The sequence below is a fragment of the Pungitius pungitius genome, unplaced genomic scaffold (assembly GCF_949316345.1).
Source record: "Pungitius pungitius unplaced genomic scaffold, fPunPun2.1 scaffold_33, whole genome shotgun sequence".
Taxonomy (NCBI): Eukaryota; Metazoa; Chordata; class Actinopteri; order Perciformes; family Gasterosteidae; genus Pungitius; species Pungitius pungitius.
The window spans coordinates 107,324-126,180 of record NW_026909866.1 but is presented as its reverse complement, the minus strand read 5'-3'; the positions used below and the strand labels follow the sequence as shown (position 1 = coordinate 126,180).

Here is an 18,857-nt window from a genome sequence, read left to right as displayed (position 1 = left end):
TGAGCATACGCTTACTGTTTGACGAAGACTCTCCCCGTCAGGGAATCGAACCCTGGTCTTCTGCGTGACAGGCAGAGATACTGTCCACTATATTCTCTTCAGATCAGCCATCAGATCAAGATCTTCCGCAAAGAGCAGGCATATGTTCAAAAGAAACCTAGCTGTGGTTTCCGTAGTGTAGTGGTTATCACGTTCGCCTAACACGCGAAAGGTCCCCAGTTCGAAACTGGGCGGAAACATTGACCTTTTTCCCGCGCTGTCTGCAAAAGAAAATGATTCACTTGGTCAATTAAAAAAGACTACGCTTCCAGTCTGAGCATACGCTTACTGTTTGACGAAGACTCTCCCCGTCAGGGAATCGAACCCTGTTCTTCTGCGTGACAGGCAGAGATACTGTCCACTATATTCTCATCAGATCAGCCATCAGATCAAGATCTTCCGCAAAGAGCAGGCATATGTTCAAAAGAAACCTAGCCTTGGTTTCCGTAGTGTAGTGGTTATCACGTTCGCCTAACACGCGAAAGGTCCCCAGTTCAAAACTGGGCGGAAACATTGACCTTTTTCCCGCCCTGTCTGCAAAAGAAAATGATTCATTTGGTCAATTAAAAAAGACTACGCTTCCAGTCTGAGCATACGCTTACTGTTTGACGAAGACTCTCCCCGTCAGGGAATCGAACCCTGTTCTTCTGCGTGACAGGCAGAGATACTGTCCACTATACTAACGAGGAATCACTCTGAAAACCTTTTGCCAGATTTCTGGCCGTTGTGAAGAGAAGGTACGCACTTGAACACTTTCCCTTCCGGCGAAAATTCCGTAGTGTAGTGGTTATCACGTTCGCCTAACACGCGAAAGGTCCCCAGTTCAAAACTGGGCGGAAACATTGACCTTTTTCCCGCCCTGTCTGCAAAAGAAAATGATTCACTTGGTCAATTAAAAAAGACTACGCTTCCAGTCTGAGCATACGCTTACTGTTTGACGAAGACTCTCCCCGTCAGGGAATCGAACCCTGGTCTTCTGCGTGACAGGCAGAGATACTGTCCACTATATTCTCTTCAGATCAGCCATCAGATCAAGATCTTCCGCAAAGAGCAGGCATATGTTCAAAAGAAACCTAGCTGTGGTTTCCGTAGTGTAGTGGTTATCACGTTCGCCTAACACGCGAAAGGTCCCCAGTTCGAAACTGGGCGGAAACATTGACCTTTTTCCCGCGCTGTCTGCAAAAGAAAATGATTCACTTGGTCAATTAAAAAAGACTACGCTTCCAGTCTGAGCATACGCTTACTGTTTGACGAAGACTCTCCCCGTCAGGGAATCGAACCCTGGTCTTCTGCGTGACAGGCAGAGATACTGTCCACTATATTCTCTTCAGATCAGCCATCAGATCAAGATCTTCCGCAAAGAGCAGGCATATGTTCAAAAGAAACCTAGCCGTGGTTTCCGTAGTGTAGTGGTTATCACGTTCGCCTAACACGCGAAAGGTCCCCAGTTCGAAACTGGGCGGAAACATTGACCTTTTTCCCGCCCTGTCTGCAAAAGAAAATGATTAACTTGGTCAATTAAAAAAGACTACGCTTCCAGTCTGAGCATACGCTTACTGTTTGACGAAGACTCTACCCGTCAGGGAATCGAACCCTGGTCTTCTGCGTGACAGGCAGAGATACTGTCCACTATATTCTCTTCAGATCAGCCATCAGATCAAGATCTTCCGCAAAGAGCAGGCATATGTTCAAAAGAAACCTAGCTGTGGTTTCCGTAGTGTAGTGGTTATCACGTTCGCCTAACACGCGAAAGGTCCCCAGTTCGAAACTGGGCGGAAACATTGACCTTTTTCCCGCGCTGTCTGCAAAAGAAAATGATTCACTTGGTCAATTAAAAAAGACTACGCTTCCAGTCTGAGCATACGCTTACTGTTTGACGAAGACTCTCCCCGTCAGGGAATCGAACCCTGTTCTTCTGCGTGACAGGCAGAGATACTGTCCACTATATTCTCATCAGATCAGCCATCAGATCAAGATCTTCCGCAAAGAGCAGGCATATGTTCAAAAGAAACCTAGCCTTGGTTTCCGTAGTGTAGTGGTTATCACGTTCGCCTAACACGCGAAAGGTCCCCAGTTCAAAACTGGGCGGAAACATTGACCTTTTTCCCGCCCTGTCTGCAAAAGAAAATGATTCATTTGGTCAATTAAAAAAGACTACGCTTCCAGTCGGAGCATACGCTTACTGTTTGACGAAGACTCTCCCCGTCAGGGAATCGAACCCTGGTCTTCTGCGTGACAGGCAGAGATACTGTCCACTATACTAACGAGGAATCACTCTGAAAACCTTTTGCCAGATTTCTGGCCGTTGTGAAGAGAAGGTACGCACTTGAACACTTTCCCTTCCGGCGAAAATTCCGTAGTGTAGTGGTTATCACGTTCGCCTAACACGCGAAAGGTCCCCAGTTCAAAACTGGGCGGAAACATTGACCTTTTTCCCGCCCTGTCTGCAAAAGAAAATGATTCACTTGGTCAATTAAAAAAGACTACGCTTCCAGTCTGAGCATACGCTTACTGTTTGACGAAGACTCTCCCCGTCAGGGAATCGAACCCTGGTCTTCTGCGTGACAGGCAGAGATACTGTCCACTATATTCTCTTCAGATCAGCCATCAGATCAAGATCTTCCGCAAAGAGCAGGCATATGTTCAAAAGAAACCTAGCTGTGGTTTCCGTAGTGTAGTGGTTATCACGTTCGCCTAACACGCGAAAGGTCCCCAGTTCGAAACTGGGCGGAAACATTGACCTTTTCCCGCGCTGTCTGCAAAAGAAAATGATTCACTTGGTCAATTAAAAAAGACTACACTTCCAGTCGGAGCATACGCTTACTGTTTGACGAAGACTCTCCCCGTCAGGGAATCGAACCCTGGTCTTCTGCGTGACAGGCAGAGATACTGTCCACTATATTCTCTTCAGATCAGCCATCAGATCAAGATCTTCCGCAAAGAGCAGGCATATGTTCAAAAGAAACCTAGCTGTGGTTTCCGTAGTGTAGTGGTTATCACGTTCGCCTAACACGCGAAAGGTCCCCAGTTCGAAACTGGGCGGAAACATTGACCTTTTTCCCGCGCTGTCTGCAAAAGAAAATGATTCACTTGGTCAATTAAAAAAGACTACGCTTCCAGTCTGAGCATACGCTTACTGTTTGACGAAGACTCTCCCCGTCAGGGAATCGAACCCTGTTCTTCTGCGTGACAGGCAGAGATACTGTCCACTATATTCTCATCAGATCAGCCATCAGATCAAGATCTTCCGCAAAGAGCAGGCATATGTTCAAAAGAAACCTAGCCTTGGTTTCCGTAGTGTAGTGGTTATCACGTTCGCCTAACACGCGAAAGGTCCCCAGTTCAAAACTGGGCGGAAACATTGACCTTTTTCCCGCCCTGTCTGCAAAAGAAAATGATTAACTTGGTCAATTAAAAAAGACTACGCTTCCAGTCTGAGCATACGCTTACTGTTTGACGAAGACTCTACCCGTCAGGGAATCGAACCCTGGTCTTCTGCGTGACAGGCAGAGATACTGTCCACTATATTCTCTTCATATCAGCCATCAGATCAAGATCTTCCGCAAAGAGCAGGCATATGTTCAAAAGAAACCTAGCTGTGGTTTCCGTAGTGTAGTGGTTATCACGTTCGCCTAACACGCGAAAGGTCCCCAGTTCGAAACTGGGCGGAAACATTGACCTTTTTCCCGCGCTGTCTGCAAAAGAAAATGATTCACTTGGTCAATTAAAAAAGACTACGCTTCCAGTCTGAGCATACGCTTACTGTTTGACGAAGACTCTCCCCGTCAGGGAATCGAACCCTGTTCTTCTGCGTGACAGGCAGAGATACTGTCCACTATATTCTCATCAGATCAGCCATCAGATCAAGATCTTCCGCAAAGAGCAGGCATATGTTCAAAAGAAACCTAGCCTTGGTTTCCGTAGTGTAGTGGTTATCACGTTCGCCTAACACGCGAAAGGTCCCCAGTTCAAAACTGGGCGGAAACATTGACCTTTTTCCCGCCCTGTCTGCAAAAGAAAATGATTCATTTGGTCAATTAAAAAAGACTACGCTTCCAGTCGGAGCATACGCTTACTGTTTGACGAAGACTCTCCCCGTCAGGGAATCGAACCCTGGTCTTCTGCGTGACAGGCAGAGATACTGTCCACTATACTAACGAGGAATCACTCTGAAAACCTTTTGCCAGATTTCTGGCCGTTGTGAAGAGAAGGTACGCACTTGAACACTTTCCCTTCCGGCGAAAATTCCGTAGTGTAGTGGTTATCACGTTCGCCTAACACGCGAAAGGTCCCCAGTTCAAAACTGGGCGGAAACATTGACCTTTTTCCCGCCCTGTCTGCAAAAGAAAATGATTCACTTGGTCAATTAAAAAAGACTACGCTTCCAGTCTGAGCATACGCTTACTGTTTGACGAAGACTCTCCCCGTCAGGGAATCGAACCCTGGTCTTCTGCGTGACAGGCAGAGATACTGTCCACTATATTCTCTTCAGATCAGCCATCAGATCAAGATCTTCCGCAAAGAGCAGGCATATGTTCAAAAGAAACCTAGCTGTGGTTTCCGTAGTGTAGTGGTTATCACGTTCGCCTAACACGCGAAAGGTCCCCAGTTCGAAACTGGGCGGAAACATTGACCTTTTCCCGCGCTGTCTGCAAAAGAAAATGATTCACTTGGTCAATTAAAAAAGACTACACTTCCAGTCGGAGCATACGCTTACTGTTTGACGAAGACTCTCCCCGTCAGGGAATCGAACACTGGTCTTCTGCGTGACAGGCAGAGATACTGTCCACTATACTAACGAGGAATCACTCTGAAATCCTTTTGCCAGATTTCTGGCCGTTGTGAAGAGAAGGTACGCACTTGAACACTTTCCCTTCCGGCGAAAATTCCGTAGTGTAGTGGTTATCACGTTCGCCTAACACGCGAAAGGTCCCCAGTTCGAAACTGGGCGGAAACATTGACCTTTTTCCCGCCCTGTCTGCAAAAGAAAATGATTCACTTGGTCAATTAAAAAAGACTACGCTTCCAGTCTGAGCATACGCTTACTGTTTGACGAAGACTCTCCCCGTCAGGGAATCGAACCCTGGTCTTCTGCGTGACAGGCAGAGATACTGTCCACTATATTCTCATCAGATCAGCCATCAGATCAAGATCTTCCGCAAAGAGCAGGCATATGTTCAAAAGAAACCTAGCTGTGGTTTCCGTAGTGTAGTGGTTATCACGTTCGCCTAACACGCGAAAGGTCCCCAGTTCGAAACTGGCCGGAAACATTGACCTTTTTCCCGCGCTGTCTGCAAAAGAAAATGATTCACTTGGTCAATTAAAAAAGACTACGCTTCCAGTCTGAGCATACGCTTACTGTTTGACGAAGACTCTCCCCGTCAGGGAATCGAACCCTGTTCTTCTGCGTGACAGGCAGAGATACTGTCCACTATATTCTCATCAGATCAGCCATCAGATCAAGATCTTCCGCAAAGAGCAGGCATATGTTCAAAAGAAACCTAGCCTTGGTTTCCGTAGTGTAGTGGTTATCACGTTCGCCTAACACGCGAAAGGTCCCCAGTTCAAAACTGGGCGGAAACATTGACCTTTTTCCCGCCCTGTCTGCAAAAGAAAATGATTCATTTGGTCAATTAAAAAAGACTACGCTTCCAGTCGGAGCATACGCTTACTGTTTGACGAAGACTCTCCCCGTCAGGGAATCGAACCCTGGTCTTCTGCGTGACAGGCAGAGATACTGTCCACTATATTCTCATCAGATCAGCCATCAGATCAAGATCTTCCGCAAAGAGCAGGCATATGTTCAAAAGAAACCTAGCCGTGGTTTCCGTAGTGTAGTGGTTATCACGTTCGCCTAACACGCGAAAGGTCCCCAGTTCGAAACTGGGCGGAAACATTGACCTTTTCCCGCGCTGTCTGCAAAAGAAAATGATTCACTTGGTCAATTAAAAAAGACTACACTTCCAGTCGGAGCATACGCTTACTGTTTGACGAAGACTCTCCCCGTCAGGGAATTGAACACTGGTCTTCTGCGTGACAGGCAGAGATACTGTCCACTATACTAACGAGGAATCACTCTGAAAACCTTTTGCCAGATTTCTGGCCGTTGTGAAGAGAAGGTACGCACTTGAACACTTTCCCTTCCGGCGAAAATTCCGTAGTGTAGTGGTTATCACGTTCGCCTAACACGCGAAAGGTCCCCAGTTCAAAACTGGGCGGAAACATTGACCTTTTTCCCGCCCTGTCTGCAAAAGAAAATGATTCACTTGGTCAATTAAAAAAGACTACGCTTCCAGTCTGAGCATACGCTTACTGTTTGACGAAGACTCTCCCCGTCAGGGAATCGAACCCTGGTCTTCTGCGTGACAGGCAGAGATACTGTCCACTATATTCTCTTCAGATCAGCCATCAGATCAAGATCTTCCGCAAAGAGCAGGCATATGTTCAAAAGAAACCTAGCTGTGGTTTCCGTAGTGTAGTGGTTATCACGTTCGCCTAACACGCGAAAGGTCCCCAGTTCGAAACTGGGCGGAAACATTGACCTTTTCCCGCGCTGTCTGCAAAAGAAAATGATTCACTTGGTCAATTAAAAAAGACTACACTTCCAGTCGGAGCATACGCTTACTGTTTGACGAAGACTCTCCCCGTCAGGGAATCGAACCCTGGTCTTCTGCGTGACAGGCAGAGATACTGTCCACTATATTCTCTTCAGATCAGCCATCAGATCAAGATCTTCCGCAAAGAGCAGGCATATGTTCAAAAGAAACCTAGCTGTGGTTTCCGTAGTGTAGTGGTTATCACGTTCGCCTAACACGCGAAAGGTCCCCAGTTCGAAACTGGGCGGAAACATTGACCTTTTTCCCGCGCTGTCTGCAAAAGAAAATGATTCACTTGGTCAATTAAAAAAGACTACGCTTCCAGTCTGAGCATACGCTTACTGTTTGACGAAGACTCTCCCCGTCAGGGAATCGAACCCTGTTCTTCTGCGTGACAGGCAGAGATACTGTCCACTATATTCTCATCAGATCAGCCATCAGATCAAGATCTTCCGCAAAGAGCAGGCATATGTTCAAAAGAAACCTAGCCTTGGTTTCCGTAGTGTAGTGGTTATCACGTTCGCCTAACACGCGAAAGGTCCCCAGTTCAAAACTGGGCGGAAACATTGACCTTTTTCCCGCCCTGTCTGCAAAAGAAAATGATTAACTTGGTCAATTAAAAAAGACTACGCTTCCAGTCTGAGCATACGCTTACTGTTTGACGAAGACTCTACCCGTCAGGGAATCGAACCCTGGTCTTCTGCGTGACAGGCAGAGATACTGTCCACTATATTCTCTTCATATCAGCCATCAGATCAAGATCTTCCGCAAAGAGCAGGCATATGTTCAAAAGAAACCTAGCTGTGGTTTCCGTAGTGTAGTGGTTATCACGTTCGCCTAACACGCGAAAGGTCCCCAGTTCGAAACTGGGCGGAAACATTGACCTTTTTCCCGCGCTGTCTGCAAAAGAAAATGATTCACTTGGTCAATTAAAAAAGACTACGCTTCCAGTCTGAGCATACGCTTACTGTTTGACGAAGACTCTCCCCGTCAGGGAATCGAACCCTGTTCTTCTGCGTGACAGGCAGAGATACTGTCCACTATATTCTCATCAGATCAGCCATCAGATCAAGATCTTCCGCAAAGAGCAGGCATATGTTCAAAAGAAACCTAGCCTTGGTTTCCGTAGTGTAGTGGTTATCACGTTCGCCTAACACGCGAAAGGTCCCCAGTTCAAAACTGGGCGGAAACATTGACCTTTTTCCCGCCCTGTCTGCAAAAGAAAATGATTCATTTGGTCAATTAAAAAAGACTACGCTTCCAGTCGGAGCATACGCTTACTGTTTGACGAAGACTCTCCCCGTCAGGGAATCGAACCCTGGTCTTCTGCGTGACAGGCAGAGATACTGTCCACTATACTAACGAGGAATCACTCTGAAAACCTTTTGCCAGATTTCTGGCCGTTGTGAAGAGAAGGTACGCACTTGAACACTTTCCCTTCCGGCGAAAATTCCGTAGTGTAGTGGTTATCACGTTCGCCTAACACGCGAAAGGTCCCCAGTTCAAAACTGGGCGGAAACATTGACCTTTTTCCCGCCCTGTCTGCAAAAGAAAATGATTCACTTGGTCAATTAAAAAAGACTACGCTTCCAGTCTGAGCATACGCTTACTGTTTGACGAAGACTCTCCCCGTCAGGGAATCGAACCCTGGTCTTCTGCGTGACAGGCAGAGATACTGTCCACTATATTCTCTTCAGATCAGCCATCAGATCAAGATCTTCCGCAAAGAGCAGGCATATGTTCAAAAGAAACCTAGCTGTGGTTTCCGTAGTGTAGTGGTTATCACGTTCGCCTAACACGCGAAAGGTCCCCAGTTCGAAACTGGGCGGAAACATTGACCTTTTCCCGCGCTGTCTGCAAAAGAAAATGATTCACTTGGTCAATTAAAAAAGACTACACTTCCAGTCGGAGCATACGCTTACTGTTTGACGAAGACTCTCCCCGTCAGGGAATCGAACACTGGTCTTCTGCGTGACAGGCAGAGATACTGTCCACTATACTAACGAGGAATCACTCTGAAATCCTTTTGCCAGATTTCTGGCCGTTGTGAAGAGAAGGTACGCACTTGAACACTTTCCCTTCCGGCGAAAATTCCGTAGTGTAGTGGTTATCACGTTCGCCTAACACGCGAAAGGTCCCCAGTTCGAAACTGGGCGGAAACATTGACCTTTTTCCCGCCCTGTCTGCAAAAGAAAATGATTCACTTGGTCAATTAAAAAAGACTACGCTTCCAGTCTGAGCATACGCTTACTGTTTGACGAAGACTCTCCCCGTCAGGGAATCGAACCCTGGTCTTCTGCGTGACAGGCAGAGATACTGTCCACTATATTCTCATCAGATCAGCCATCAGATCAAGATCTTCCGCAAAGAGCAGGCATATGTTCAAAAGAAACCTAGCTGTGGTTTCCGTAGTGTAGTGGTTATCACGTTCGCCTAACACGCGAAAGGTCCCCAGTTCGAAACTGGCCGGAAACATTGACCTTTTTCCCGCGCTGTCTGCAAAAGAAAATGATTCACTTGGTCAATTAAAAAAGACTACGCTTCCAGTCTGAGCATACGCTTACTGTTTGACGAAGACTCTCCCCGTCAGGGAATCGAACCCTGTTCTTCTGCGTGACAGGCAGAGATACTGTCCACTATATTCTCATCAGATCAGCCATCAGATCAAGATCTTCCGCAAAGAGCAGGCATATGTTCAAAAGAAACCTAGCCTTGGTTTCCGTAGTGTAGTGGTTATCACGTTCGCCTAACACGCGAAAGGTCCCCAGTTCAAAACTGGGCGGAAACATTGACCTTTTTCCCGCCCTGTCTGCAAAAGAAAATGATTCATTTGGTCAATTAAAAAAGACTACGCTTCCAGTCGGAGCATACGCTTACTGTTTGACGAAGACTCTCCCCGTCAGGGAATCGAACCCTGGTCTTCTGCGTGACAGGCAGAGATACTGTCCACTATATTCTCATCAGATCAGCCATCAGATCAAGATCTTCCGCAAAGAGCAGGCATATGTTCAAAAGAAACCTAGCCGTGGTTTCCGTAGTGTAGTGGTTATCACGTTCGCCTAACACGCGAAAGGTCCCCAGTTCGAAACTGGGCGGAAACATTGACCTTTTCCCGCGCTGTCTGCAAAAGAAAATGATTCACTTGGTCAATTAAAAAAGACTACACTTCCAGTCGGAGCATACGCTTACTGTTTGACGAAGACTCTCCCCGTCAGGGAATTGAACACTGGTCTTCTGCGTGACAGGCAGAGATACTGTCCACTATACTAACGAGGAATCACTCTGAAATCCTTTTGCCAGATTTCTGGCCGTTGTGAAGAGAAGGTACGCACTTGAACACTTTCCCTTCCGGCGAAAATTCCGTAGTGTAGTGGTTATCACGTTCGCCTAACACGCGAAAGGTCCCCAGTTCGAAACTGGGCGGAAACATTGACCTTTTTCCCGCCCTGTCTGCAAAAGAAAATGATTCACTTGGTCAATTAAAAAAGACTACGCTTCCAGTCTGAGCATACGCTTACTGTTTGACGAAGACTCTCCCCGTCAGGGAATCGAACCCTGTTCTTCTGCGTGACAGGCAGAGATACTGTCCACTATATTCTCATCAGATCAGCCATCAGATCAAGATCTTCCGCAAAGAGCAGGCATATGTTCAAAAGAAACCTAGCCTTGGTTTCCGTAGTGTAGTGGTTATCACGTTCGCCTAACACGCGAAAGGTCCCCAGTTCAAAACTGGGCGGAAACATTGACCTTTTTCCCGCCCTGTCTGCAAAAGAAAATGATTCATTTGGTCAATTAAAAAAGACTACGCTTCCAGTCGGAGCATACGCTTACTGTTTGACGAAGACTCTCCCCGTCAGGGAATCGAACCCTGGTCTTCTGCGTGACAGGCAGAGATACTGTCCACTATATTCTCATCAGATCAGCCATCAGATCAAGATCTTCCGCAAAGAGCAGGCATATGTTCAAAAGAAACCTAGCCGTGGTTTCCGTAGTGTAGTGGTTATCCCGTTCGCCTAACACGCGAAAGGTCCCCAGTTCGAAACTGGGCGGAAACATTGACCTTTTTCCCGCCCTGTCTGCAAAAGAAAATGATTAACTTGGTCAATTAAAAAAGACTACGCTTCCAGTCTGAGCATACGCTTACTGTTTGACGAAGACTCTACCCGTCAGGGAATCGAACCCTGGTCTTCTGCGTGACAGGCAGAGATACTGTCCACTATATTCTCTTCAGATCAGCCATCAGATCAAGATCTTCCGCAAAGAGCAGGCATATGTTCAAAAGAAACCTAGCTGTGGTTTCCGTAGTGTAGTGGTTATCACGTTCGCCTAACACGCGAAAGGTCCCCAGTTCGAAACTGGGCGGAAACATTGACCTTTTTCCCGCGCTGTCTGCAAAAGAAAATGATTCACTTGGTCAATTAAAAAAGACTACGCTTCCAGTCTGAGCATACGCTTACTGTTTGACGAAGACTCTCCCCGTCAGGGAATCGAACCCTGTTCTTCTGCGTGACAGGCAGAGATACTGTCCACTATATTCTCATCAGATCAGCCATCAGATCAAGATCTTCCGCAAAGAGCAGGCATATGTTCAAAAGAAACCTAGCCTTGGTTTCCGTAGTGTAGTGGTTATCACGTTCGCCTAACACGCGAAAGGTCCCCAGTTCAAAACTGGGCGGAAACATTGACCTTTTTCCCGCCCTGTCTGCAAAAGAAAATGATTAACTTGGTCAATTAAAAAAGACTACGCTTCCAGTCTGAGCATACGCTTACTGTTTGACGAAGACTCTCCCCGTCAGGGAATCGAACCCTGTTCTTCTGCGTGACAGGCAGAGATACTGTCCACTATATTCTCATCAGATCAGCCATCAGATCAAGATCTTCCGCAAAGAGCAGGCATATGTTCAAAAGAAACCTAGCCTTGGTTTCCGTAGTGTAGTGGTTATCACGTTCGCCTAACACGCGAAAGGTCCCCAGTTCAAAACTGGGCGGAAACATTGACCTTTTTCCCGCCCTGTCTGCAAAAGAAAATGATTCATTTGGTCAATTAAAAAAGACTACGCTTCCAGTCGGAGCATACGCTTACTGTTTGACGAAGACTCTCCCCGTCAGGGAATCGAACCCTGGTCTTCTGCGTGACAGGCAGAGATACTGTCCACTATATTCTCATCAGATCAGCCATCAGATCAAGATCTTCCGCAAAGAGCAGGCATATGTTCAAAAGAAACCTAGCCGTGGTTTCCGTAGTGTAGTGGTTATCACGTTCGCCTAACACGCGAAAGGTCCCCAGTTCGAAACTGGGCGGAAACATTGACCTTTTTCCCGCCCTGTCTGCAAAAGAAAATGATTAACTTGGTCAATTAAAAAAGACTACGCTTCCAGTCTGAGCATACGCTTACTGTTTGACGAAGACTCTACCCGTCAGGGAATCGAACCCTGGTCTTCTGCGTGACAGGCAGAGATACTGTCCACTATATTCTCTTCAGATCAGCCATCAGATCAAGATCTTCCGCAAAGAGCAGGCATATGTTCAAAAGAAACCTAGCTGTGGTTTCCGTAGTGTAGTGGTTATCACGTTCGCCTAACACGCGAAAGGTCCCCAGTTCGAAACTGGGCGGAAACATTGACCTTTTTCCCGCGCTGTCTGCAAAAGAAAATGATTCACTTGGTCAATTAAAAAAGACTACGCTTCCAGTCTGAGCATACGCTTACTGTTTGACGAAGACTCTCCCCGTCAGGGAATCGAACCCTGTTCTTCTGCGTGACAGGCAGAGATACTGTCCACTATATTCTCATCAGATCAGCCATCAGATCAAGATCTTCCGCAAAGAGCAGGCATATGTTCAAAAGAAACCTAGCCTTGGTTTCCGTAGTGTAGTGGTTATCACGTTCGCCTAACACGCGAAAGGTCCCCAGTTCAAAACTGGGCGGAAACATTGACCTTTTTCCCGCCCTGTCTGCAAAAGAAAATGATTAACTTGGTCAATTAAAAAAGACTACGCTTCCAGTCTGAGCATACGCTTACTGTTTGACGAAGACTCTCCCCGTCAGGGAATCGAACCCTGTTCTTCTGCGTGACAGGCAGAGATACTGTCCACTATATTCTCATCAGATCAGCCATCAGATCAAGATCTTCCGCAAAGAGCAGGCATATGTTCAAAAGAAACCTAGCCTTGGTTTCCGTAGTGTAGTGGTTATCACGTTCGCCTAACACGCGAAAGGTCCCCAGTTCAAAACTGGGCGGAAACATTGACCTTTTTCCCGCCCTGTCTGCAAAAGAAAATGATTCATTTGGTCAATTAAAAAAGACTACGCTTCCAGTCGGAGCATACGCTTACTGTTTGACGAAGACTCTCCCCGTCAGGGAATCGAACCCTGGTCTTCTGCGTGACAGGCAGAGATACTGTCCACTATATTCTCATCAGATCAGCCATCAGATCAAGATCTTCCGCAAAGAGCAGGCATATGTTCAAAAGAAACCTAGCCGTGGTTTCCGTAGTGTAGTGGTTATCACGTTCGCCTAACACGCGAAAGGTCCCCAGTTCGAAACTGGGCGGAAACATTGACCTTTTTCCCGCCCTGTCTGCAAAAGAAAATGATTAACTTGGTCAATTAAAAAAGACTACGCTTCCAGTCTGAGCATACGCTTACTGTTTGACGAAGACTCTCCCCGTCAGGGAATCGAACCCTGGTCATCTGCGTGACAGGCAGAGATACTGTCCACTATACTAACGAGGAATCACTCTGAAAACCTTTTGCCAGATTTCTGGCCGTTGTGAAGAGAAGGTACGCACTTGAACACTTTCCCTTCCGGCGAAAATTCCGTAGTGTAGTGGTTATCACGTTCGCCTAACACGCGAAAGGTCCCCAGTTCAAAACTGGGCGGAAACATTGACCTTTTTCCCGCCCTGTCTGCAAAAGAAAATGATTCACTTGGTCAATTAAAAAAGACTACGCTTCCAGTCTGAGCATACGCTTACTGTTTGACGAAGACTCTCCCCGTCAGGGAATCGAACCCTGGTCTTCTGCGTGACAGGCAGAGATACTGTCCACTATATTCTCTTCAGATCAGCCATCAGATCAAGATCTTCCGCAAAGAGCAGGCATATGTTCAAAAGAAACCTAGCTGTGGTTTCCGTAGTGTAGTGGTTATCACGTTCGCCTAACACGCGAAAGGTCCCCAGTTCGAAACTGGGCGGAAACATTGACCTTTTCCCGCGCTGTCTGCAAAAGAAAATGATTCACTTGGTCAATTAAAAAAGACTACACTTCCAGTCGGAGCATACGCTTACTGTTTGACGAAGACTCTCCCCGTCAGGGAATTGAACACTGGTCTTCTGCGTGACAGGCAGAGATACTGTCCACTATACTAACGAGGAATCACTCTGAAATCCTTTTGCCAGATTTCTGGCCGTTGTGAAGAGAAGGTACGCACTTGAACACTTTCCCTTCCGGCGAAAATTCCGTAGTGTAGTGGTTATCACGTTCGCCTAACACGCGAAAGGTCCCCAGTTCGAAACTGGGCGGAAACATTGACCTTTTTCCCGCCCTGTCTGCAAAAGAAAATGATTCACTTGGTCAATTAAAAAAGACTACGCTTCCAGTCTGAGCATACGCTTACTGTTTGACGAAGACTCTCCCCGTCAGGGAATCGAACCCTGTTCTTCTGCGTGACAGGCAGAGATACTGTCCACTATATTCTCATCAGATCAGCCATCAGATCAAGATCTTCCGCAAAGAGCAGGCATATGTTCAAAAGAAACCTAGCCTTGGTTTCCGTAGTGTAGTGGTTATCACGTTCGCCTAACACGCGAAAGGTCCCCAGTTCAAAACTGGGCGGAAACATTGACCTTTTTCCCGCCCTGTCTGCAAAAGAAAATGATTAACTTGGTCAATTAAAAAAGACTACGCTTCCAGTCTGAGCATACGCTTACTGTTTGACGAAGACTCTACCCGTCAGGGAATCGAACCCTGGTCTTCTGCGTGACAGGCAGAGATACTGTCCACTATATTCTCTTCAGATCAGCCATCAGATCAAGATCTTCCGCAAAGAGCAGGCATATGTTCAAAAGAAACCTAGCTGTGGTTTCCGTAGTGTAGTGGTTATCACGTTCGCCTAACACGCGAAAGGTCCCCAGTTCGAAACTGGGCGGAAACATTGACCTTTTTCCCGCGCTGTCTGCAAAAGAAAATGATTCACTTGGTCAATTAAAAAAGACTACGCTTCCAGTCTGAGCATACGCTTACTGTTTGACGAAGACTCTCCCCGTCAGGGAATCGAACCCTGTTCTTCTGCGTGACAGGCAGAGATACTGTCCACTATATTCTCATCAGATCAGCCATCAGATCAAGATCTTCCGCAAAGAGCAGGCATATGTTCAAAAGAAACCTAGCCTTGGTTTCCGTAGTGTAGTGGTTATCACGTTCGCCTAACACGCGAAAGGTCCCCAGTTCGAAACTGGGCGGAAACATTGACCTTTTTCCCGCGCTGTCTGCAAAAGAAAATGATTCACTTGGTCAATTAAAAAAGACTACGCTTCCAGTCTGAGCATACGCTTACTGTTTGACGAAGACTCTCCCCGTCAGGGAATCGAACCCTGTTCTTCTGCGTGACAGGCAGAGATACTGTCCACTATATTCTCATCAGATCAGCCATCAGATCAAGATCTTCCGCAAAGAGCAGGCATATGTTCAAAAGAAACCTAGCCTTGGTTTCCGTAGTGTAGTGGTTATCACGTTCGCCTAACACGCGAAAGGTCCCCAGTTCAAAACTGGGCGGAAACATTGACCTTTTTCCCGCCCTGTCTGCAAAAGAAAATGATTCATTTGGTCAATTAAAAAAGACTACGCTTCCAGTCGGATCATACGCTTACTGTTTGACGAAGACTCTCCCCGTCAGGGAATCGAACCCTGGTCATCTGCGTGACAGGCAGAGATACTGTCCACTATACTAACGAGGAATCACTCTGAAAACCTTTTGCCAGATTTCTGGCCGTTGTGAAGAGAAGGTACGCACTTGAACACTTTCCCTTCCGGCGAAAATTCCGTAGTGTAGTGGTTATCACGTTCGCCTAACACGCGAAAGGTCCCCAGTTCAAAACTGGGCGGAAACATTGACCTTTTTCCCGCCCTGTCTGCAAAAGAAAATGATTCACTTGGTCAATTAAAAAAGACTACGCTTCCAGTCTGAGCATACGCTTACTGTTTGACGAAGACTCTCCCCGTCAGGGAATCGAACCCTGGTCTTCTGCGTGACAGGCAGAGATACTGTCCACTATATTCTCTTCAGATCAGCCATCAGATCAAGATCTTCCGCAAAGAGCAGGCATATGTTCAAAAGAAACCTAGCTGTGGTTTCCGTAGTGTAGTGGTTATCACGTTCGCCTAACACGCGAAAGGTCCCCAGTTCGAAACTGGGCGGAAACATTGACCTTTTCCCGCGCTGTCTGCAAAAGAAAATGATTCACTTGGTCAATTAAAAAAGACTACACTTCCAGTCGGAGCATACGCTTACTGTTTGACGAAGACTCTCCCCGTCAGGGAATTGAACACTGGTCTTCTGCGTGACAGGCAGAGATACTGTCCACTATACTAACGAGGAATCACTCTGAAATCCTTTTGCCAGATTTCTGGCCGTTGTGAAGAGAAGGTACGCACTTGAACACTTTCCCTTCCGGCGAAAATTCCGTAGTGTAGTGGTTATCACGTTCGCCTAACACGCGAAAGGTCCCCAGTTCGAAACAGGGCGGAAACATTGACCTTTTTCCCGCCCTGTCTGCAAAAGAAAATGATTCACTTGGTCAATTAAAAAAGACTACGCTTCCAGTCTGAGCATACGCTTACTGTTTGACGAAGACTCTCCCCGTCAGGGAATCGAACCCTGGTCTTCTGCGTGACAGGCAGAGATACTGTCCACTATATTCTCATCAGATCAGCCATCAGATCAAGATCTTCCGCAAAGAGCAGGCATATGTTCAAAAGAAACCTAGCTGTGGTTTCCGTAGTGTAGTGGTTATCACGTTCGCCTAACACGCGAAAGGTCCCCAGTTCGAAACTGGGCGGAAACATTGACCTTTTTCCCGCGCTGTCTGCAAAAGAAAATGATTCACTTGGTCAATTAAAAAAGACTACGCTTCCAGTCTGAGCATACGCTTAGTGTTTGACGAAGACTCTCCCCGTCAGGGAATCGAACCCTGGTCTTCTGCGTGACAGGCAGAGATACTGTACACTATATTCTCATCAGATCAGCCATCAGATCAAGATCTTCCGCAAAGAGCAGGCATATGTTCAAAAGAAACCTAGCTGTGGTTTCCGTAGTGTAGTGGTTATCACGTTCGCCTAACACGCGAAAGGTCCCCAGTTCGAAACTGGGCGGAAACATTGACCTTTTTCCCGCGCTGTCTGCAAAAGAAAATGATTCACTTGGTCAATTAAAAAAGACTACGCTTCCAGTCTGAGCATACGCTTACTGTTTGACGAAGACTCTCCCCGTCAGGGAATCGAACCCTGGTCTTCTGCGTGACAGGCAGAGATACTGTCCACTATATTCTCATCAGATCAGCCATCAGATCAAGATCTTCCGCAAAGAGCAGGCATATGTTCAAAAGAAACCTAGCTATGGTTTCCGTAGTGTAGTGGTTATCACGTTCGCCTAACACGCGAAAGGTCCCCAGTTCGAAACTGGGCGGAAACATTGACCTTTTTCCCGCGCTGTCTGCAAAAGAAAATGATTCACTTGGTCAATTAAAAAAGACTACGCTTCCAGTCTGAGCATACGCTTACTGTTTGACGAAGACTCTCCCCGTCAGGGAATCGAACCCTGGTCTTCTGCGTGACAGTCAGAGATACTGTCCACTATACTAACGAGGAATCACTCTGAAATCCTTATGCCAGATTTCTGGCCGTTGTGAAGAGAAGGTACGCACTTGAACACTTTCCCTTCCGGCGAAAATTCAGTCCTGGCTGGATTTGATCAGTCCTCAACTTCCTAGCGGAAAACCACAGCCTCGTACATGTAGGGATTGATTCTCATCCCGACCGCTTTAGAACTGACGTCAAACTGTAGCATAGTGATAAAGGTCAAGCCATGATGAAGCCATCAGATCAAGATCTTTGCATTTCATAATAAATAAATGAATAAAAACAGTGTCATTATGCATTACCGTGTTTTTATTCATTTATTTATTATGAAATGCAGTGTCATTATGCATTACCGTGTATTTGTTCATTTATTTAATTTTGACTAAAACGGCATTCCATAGGAGAGAGGTGGAGTGGCTCGGGGAACAGGGCCAGGTGGAAATAATAATGATCAGCTGTGGGTGCGTGTGTGTGGGTGCTCCCTTGCATTTAAGGAGTAAGGCGGGGACGAGCGAGGAGGAGAGAGCAGGGACAACGAGCGAGCCCGACGCCGACACGGTTTCCCGGAAAAATAATAAAAACTTGGTGTAATACTCGATCTTGGCTCCGAGCCCTTTTGTCCGTACGACGCACCCACGGTACAACTATCAACAAGCGAGAGAGACCATTCCAGATCCACATCATGCACGATCAGGAGCCATTTATGGCCACATATGCTACAGAGTAATTTGCCTTAATGGTTTGTGTGATTTAAGAATGAGAAAGCAAAATTAGAGTAAAATATACAAAAAAAGAATTATAAATGCATAAGATGTAAGCAGTTGAGCTTGCAGGGGATTGCACTGCTGATGGCCGTTTTGCAGATACCCGACTCCTTCGAGGCGTGGCTAAAATGTATAGAAAATGTCTGTCTGAACATTGTTTTAATCATACGAGGAACATGTTCCAGTGGATCCTGAACTGGACTCCGCTTTGATCTCCCACCACACAAAGGATGAAGAAGAACAACCAACAACAGCTCCATCAATGATCTGACGAGCAAAGAAACCAGGAAGATGAAGGTGAAGATCCACAGAATTAAAAAAAAAAAAAAACTCCTTTGGACGGTGTCATGAAATTGAAACGTCAAGGAGGCAGAACTTTGAGAACAAAGATGTGCTTGTCAGCACAAACGATTGCAAGCTGACAAAGAGCAGAGGTACCAGGGACGAAGAAAGATTGATGGGGAGAGACTTTTGAAACACACACGTTGAGAACACTGATGATTAGGACTGCACGTTATACTCATGTTACGCCATAACAACTGAAGTTGCTCTTCGGCAGGCGGCAGATATCATTTTACACGTCATTACAGAGCGCCCGCCG

At 46.6% G+C, this 18,857-nt stretch overlaps 30 non-coding genes across 30 annotated transcripts; 25 read left to right on the top strand and 5 right to left on the bottom strand.

Moving 5' to 3' along the window:
* The first annotated feature begins 166 nt into the window (after positions 1-166).
* trnav-aac (transfer RNA valine (anticodon AAC)) lies at positions 167-239 on the top strand. The gene has a single exon. It is a non-coding gene; the product is annotated as a tRNA-Val (tRNA).
* Positions 240-1,121: 882 nt separating this feature from the next.
* Positions 1,122-1,194, top strand: trnav-aac (transfer RNA valine (anticodon AAC)). Its single transcript has one exon. It is a non-coding gene; the product is annotated as a tRNA-Val (tRNA).
* Positions 1,195-1,434: 240 nt separating this feature from the next.
* On the top strand, positions 1,435-1,507 carry trnav-aac (transfer RNA valine (anticodon AAC)). Its single transcript has one exon. It is a non-coding gene; the product is annotated as a tRNA-Val (tRNA).
* Positions 1,508-1,747: 240 nt separating this feature from the next.
* trnav-aac (transfer RNA valine (anticodon AAC)) lies at positions 1,748-1,820 on the top strand. Its single transcript has one exon. It is a non-coding gene; the product is annotated as a tRNA-Val (tRNA).
* Positions 1,821-2,237: 417 nt separating this feature from the next.
* Positions 2,238-2,309, bottom strand: trnad-guc (transfer RNA aspartic acid (anticodon GUC)). The gene has a single exon. It is a non-coding gene; the product is annotated as a tRNA-Asp (tRNA).
* Positions 2,310-2,702: 393 nt separating this feature from the next.
* On the top strand, positions 2,703-2,775 carry trnav-aac (transfer RNA valine (anticodon AAC)). The gene has a single exon. It is a non-coding gene; the product is annotated as a tRNA-Val (tRNA).
* A 239-nt stretch (positions 2,776-3,014) lies between these two features.
* Positions 3,015-3,087, top strand: trnav-aac (transfer RNA valine (anticodon AAC)). The gene has a single exon. It is a non-coding gene; the product is annotated as a tRNA-Val (tRNA).
* A 553-nt stretch (positions 3,088-3,640) lies between these two features.
* trnav-aac (transfer RNA valine (anticodon AAC)) lies at positions 3,641-3,713 on the top strand. The gene has a single exon. It is a non-coding gene; the product is annotated as a tRNA-Val (tRNA).
* Positions 3,714-4,130: 417 nt separating this feature from the next.
* trnad-guc (transfer RNA aspartic acid (anticodon GUC)) lies at positions 4,131-4,202 on the bottom strand. The gene has a single exon. It is a non-coding gene; the product is annotated as a tRNA-Asp (tRNA).
* Positions 4,203-4,595: 393 nt separating this feature from the next.
* Positions 4,596-4,668, top strand: trnav-aac (transfer RNA valine (anticodon AAC)). Its single transcript has one exon. It is a non-coding gene; the product is annotated as a tRNA-Val (tRNA).
* Positions 4,669-5,862: 1,194 nt separating this feature from the next.
* Positions 5,863-5,935, top strand: trnav-aac (transfer RNA valine (anticodon AAC)). Its single transcript has one exon. It is a non-coding gene; the product is annotated as a tRNA-Val (tRNA).
* Positions 5,936-6,503: 568 nt separating this feature from the next.
* trnav-aac (transfer RNA valine (anticodon AAC)) lies at positions 6,504-6,576 on the top strand. The gene has a single exon. It is a non-coding gene; the product is annotated as a tRNA-Val (tRNA).
* A 239-nt stretch (positions 6,577-6,815) lies between these two features.
* On the top strand, positions 6,816-6,888 carry trnav-aac (transfer RNA valine (anticodon AAC)). The gene has a single exon. It is a non-coding gene; the product is annotated as a tRNA-Val (tRNA).
* Positions 6,889-7,441: 553 nt separating this feature from the next.
* On the top strand, positions 7,442-7,514 carry trnav-aac (transfer RNA valine (anticodon AAC)). The gene has a single exon. It is a non-coding gene; the product is annotated as a tRNA-Val (tRNA).
* A 417-nt stretch (positions 7,515-7,931) lies between these two features.
* Positions 7,932-8,003, bottom strand: trnad-guc (transfer RNA aspartic acid (anticodon GUC)). Its single transcript has one exon. It is a non-coding gene; the product is annotated as a tRNA-Asp (tRNA).
* Positions 8,004-8,396: 393 nt separating this feature from the next.
* Positions 8,397-8,469, top strand: trnav-aac (transfer RNA valine (anticodon AAC)). The gene has a single exon. It is a non-coding gene; the product is annotated as a tRNA-Val (tRNA).
* Positions 8,470-9,663: 1,194 nt separating this feature from the next.
* Positions 9,664-9,736, top strand: trnav-aac (transfer RNA valine (anticodon AAC)). Its single transcript has one exon. It is a non-coding gene; the product is annotated as a tRNA-Val (tRNA).
* Positions 9,737-10,930: 1,194 nt separating this feature from the next.
* On the top strand, positions 10,931-11,003 carry trnav-aac (transfer RNA valine (anticodon AAC)). The gene has a single exon. It is a non-coding gene; the product is annotated as a tRNA-Val (tRNA).
* Positions 11,004-11,869: 866 nt separating this feature from the next.
* trnav-aac (transfer RNA valine (anticodon AAC)) lies at positions 11,870-11,942 on the top strand. The gene has a single exon. It is a non-coding gene; the product is annotated as a tRNA-Val (tRNA).
* Positions 11,943-12,182: 240 nt separating this feature from the next.
* Positions 12,183-12,255, top strand: trnav-aac (transfer RNA valine (anticodon AAC)). The gene has a single exon. It is a non-coding gene; the product is annotated as a tRNA-Val (tRNA).
* Positions 12,256-13,121: 866 nt separating this feature from the next.
* Positions 13,122-13,194, top strand: trnav-aac (transfer RNA valine (anticodon AAC)). The gene has a single exon. It is a non-coding gene; the product is annotated as a tRNA-Val (tRNA).
* Positions 13,195-13,298: 104 nt separating this feature from the next.
* On the bottom strand, positions 13,299-13,370 carry trnad-guc (transfer RNA aspartic acid (anticodon GUC)). Its single transcript has one exon. It is a non-coding gene; the product is annotated as a tRNA-Asp (tRNA).
* A 393-nt stretch (positions 13,371-13,763) lies between these two features.
* trnav-aac (transfer RNA valine (anticodon AAC)) lies at positions 13,764-13,836 on the top strand. The gene has a single exon. It is a non-coding gene; the product is annotated as a tRNA-Val (tRNA).
* An 881-nt stretch (positions 13,837-14,717) lies between these two features.
* Positions 14,718-14,790, top strand: trnav-aac (transfer RNA valine (anticodon AAC)). The gene has a single exon. It is a non-coding gene; the product is annotated as a tRNA-Val (tRNA).
* Positions 14,791-15,030: 240 nt separating this feature from the next.
* trnav-aac (transfer RNA valine (anticodon AAC)) lies at positions 15,031-15,103 on the top strand. The gene has a single exon. It is a non-coding gene; the product is annotated as a tRNA-Val (tRNA).
* Positions 15,104-15,520: 417 nt separating this feature from the next.
* trnad-guc (transfer RNA aspartic acid (anticodon GUC)) lies at positions 15,521-15,592 on the bottom strand. Its single transcript has one exon. It is a non-coding gene; the product is annotated as a tRNA-Asp (tRNA).
* A 393-nt stretch (positions 15,593-15,985) lies between these two features.
* Positions 15,986-16,058, top strand: trnav-aac (transfer RNA valine (anticodon AAC)). Its single transcript has one exon. It is a non-coding gene; the product is annotated as a tRNA-Val (tRNA).
* Positions 16,059-16,626: 568 nt separating this feature from the next.
* On the top strand, positions 16,627-16,699 carry trnav-aac (transfer RNA valine (anticodon AAC)). Its single transcript has one exon. It is a non-coding gene; the product is annotated as a tRNA-Val (tRNA).
* Positions 16,700-16,939: 240 nt separating this feature from the next.
* Positions 16,940-17,012, top strand: trnav-aac (transfer RNA valine (anticodon AAC)). Its single transcript has one exon. It is a non-coding gene; the product is annotated as a tRNA-Val (tRNA).
* Positions 17,013-17,252: 240 nt separating this feature from the next.
* Positions 17,253-17,325, top strand: trnav-aac (transfer RNA valine (anticodon AAC)). The gene has a single exon. It is a non-coding gene; the product is annotated as a tRNA-Val (tRNA).
* Positions 17,326-18,857: the final 1,532 nt, after the last annotated feature.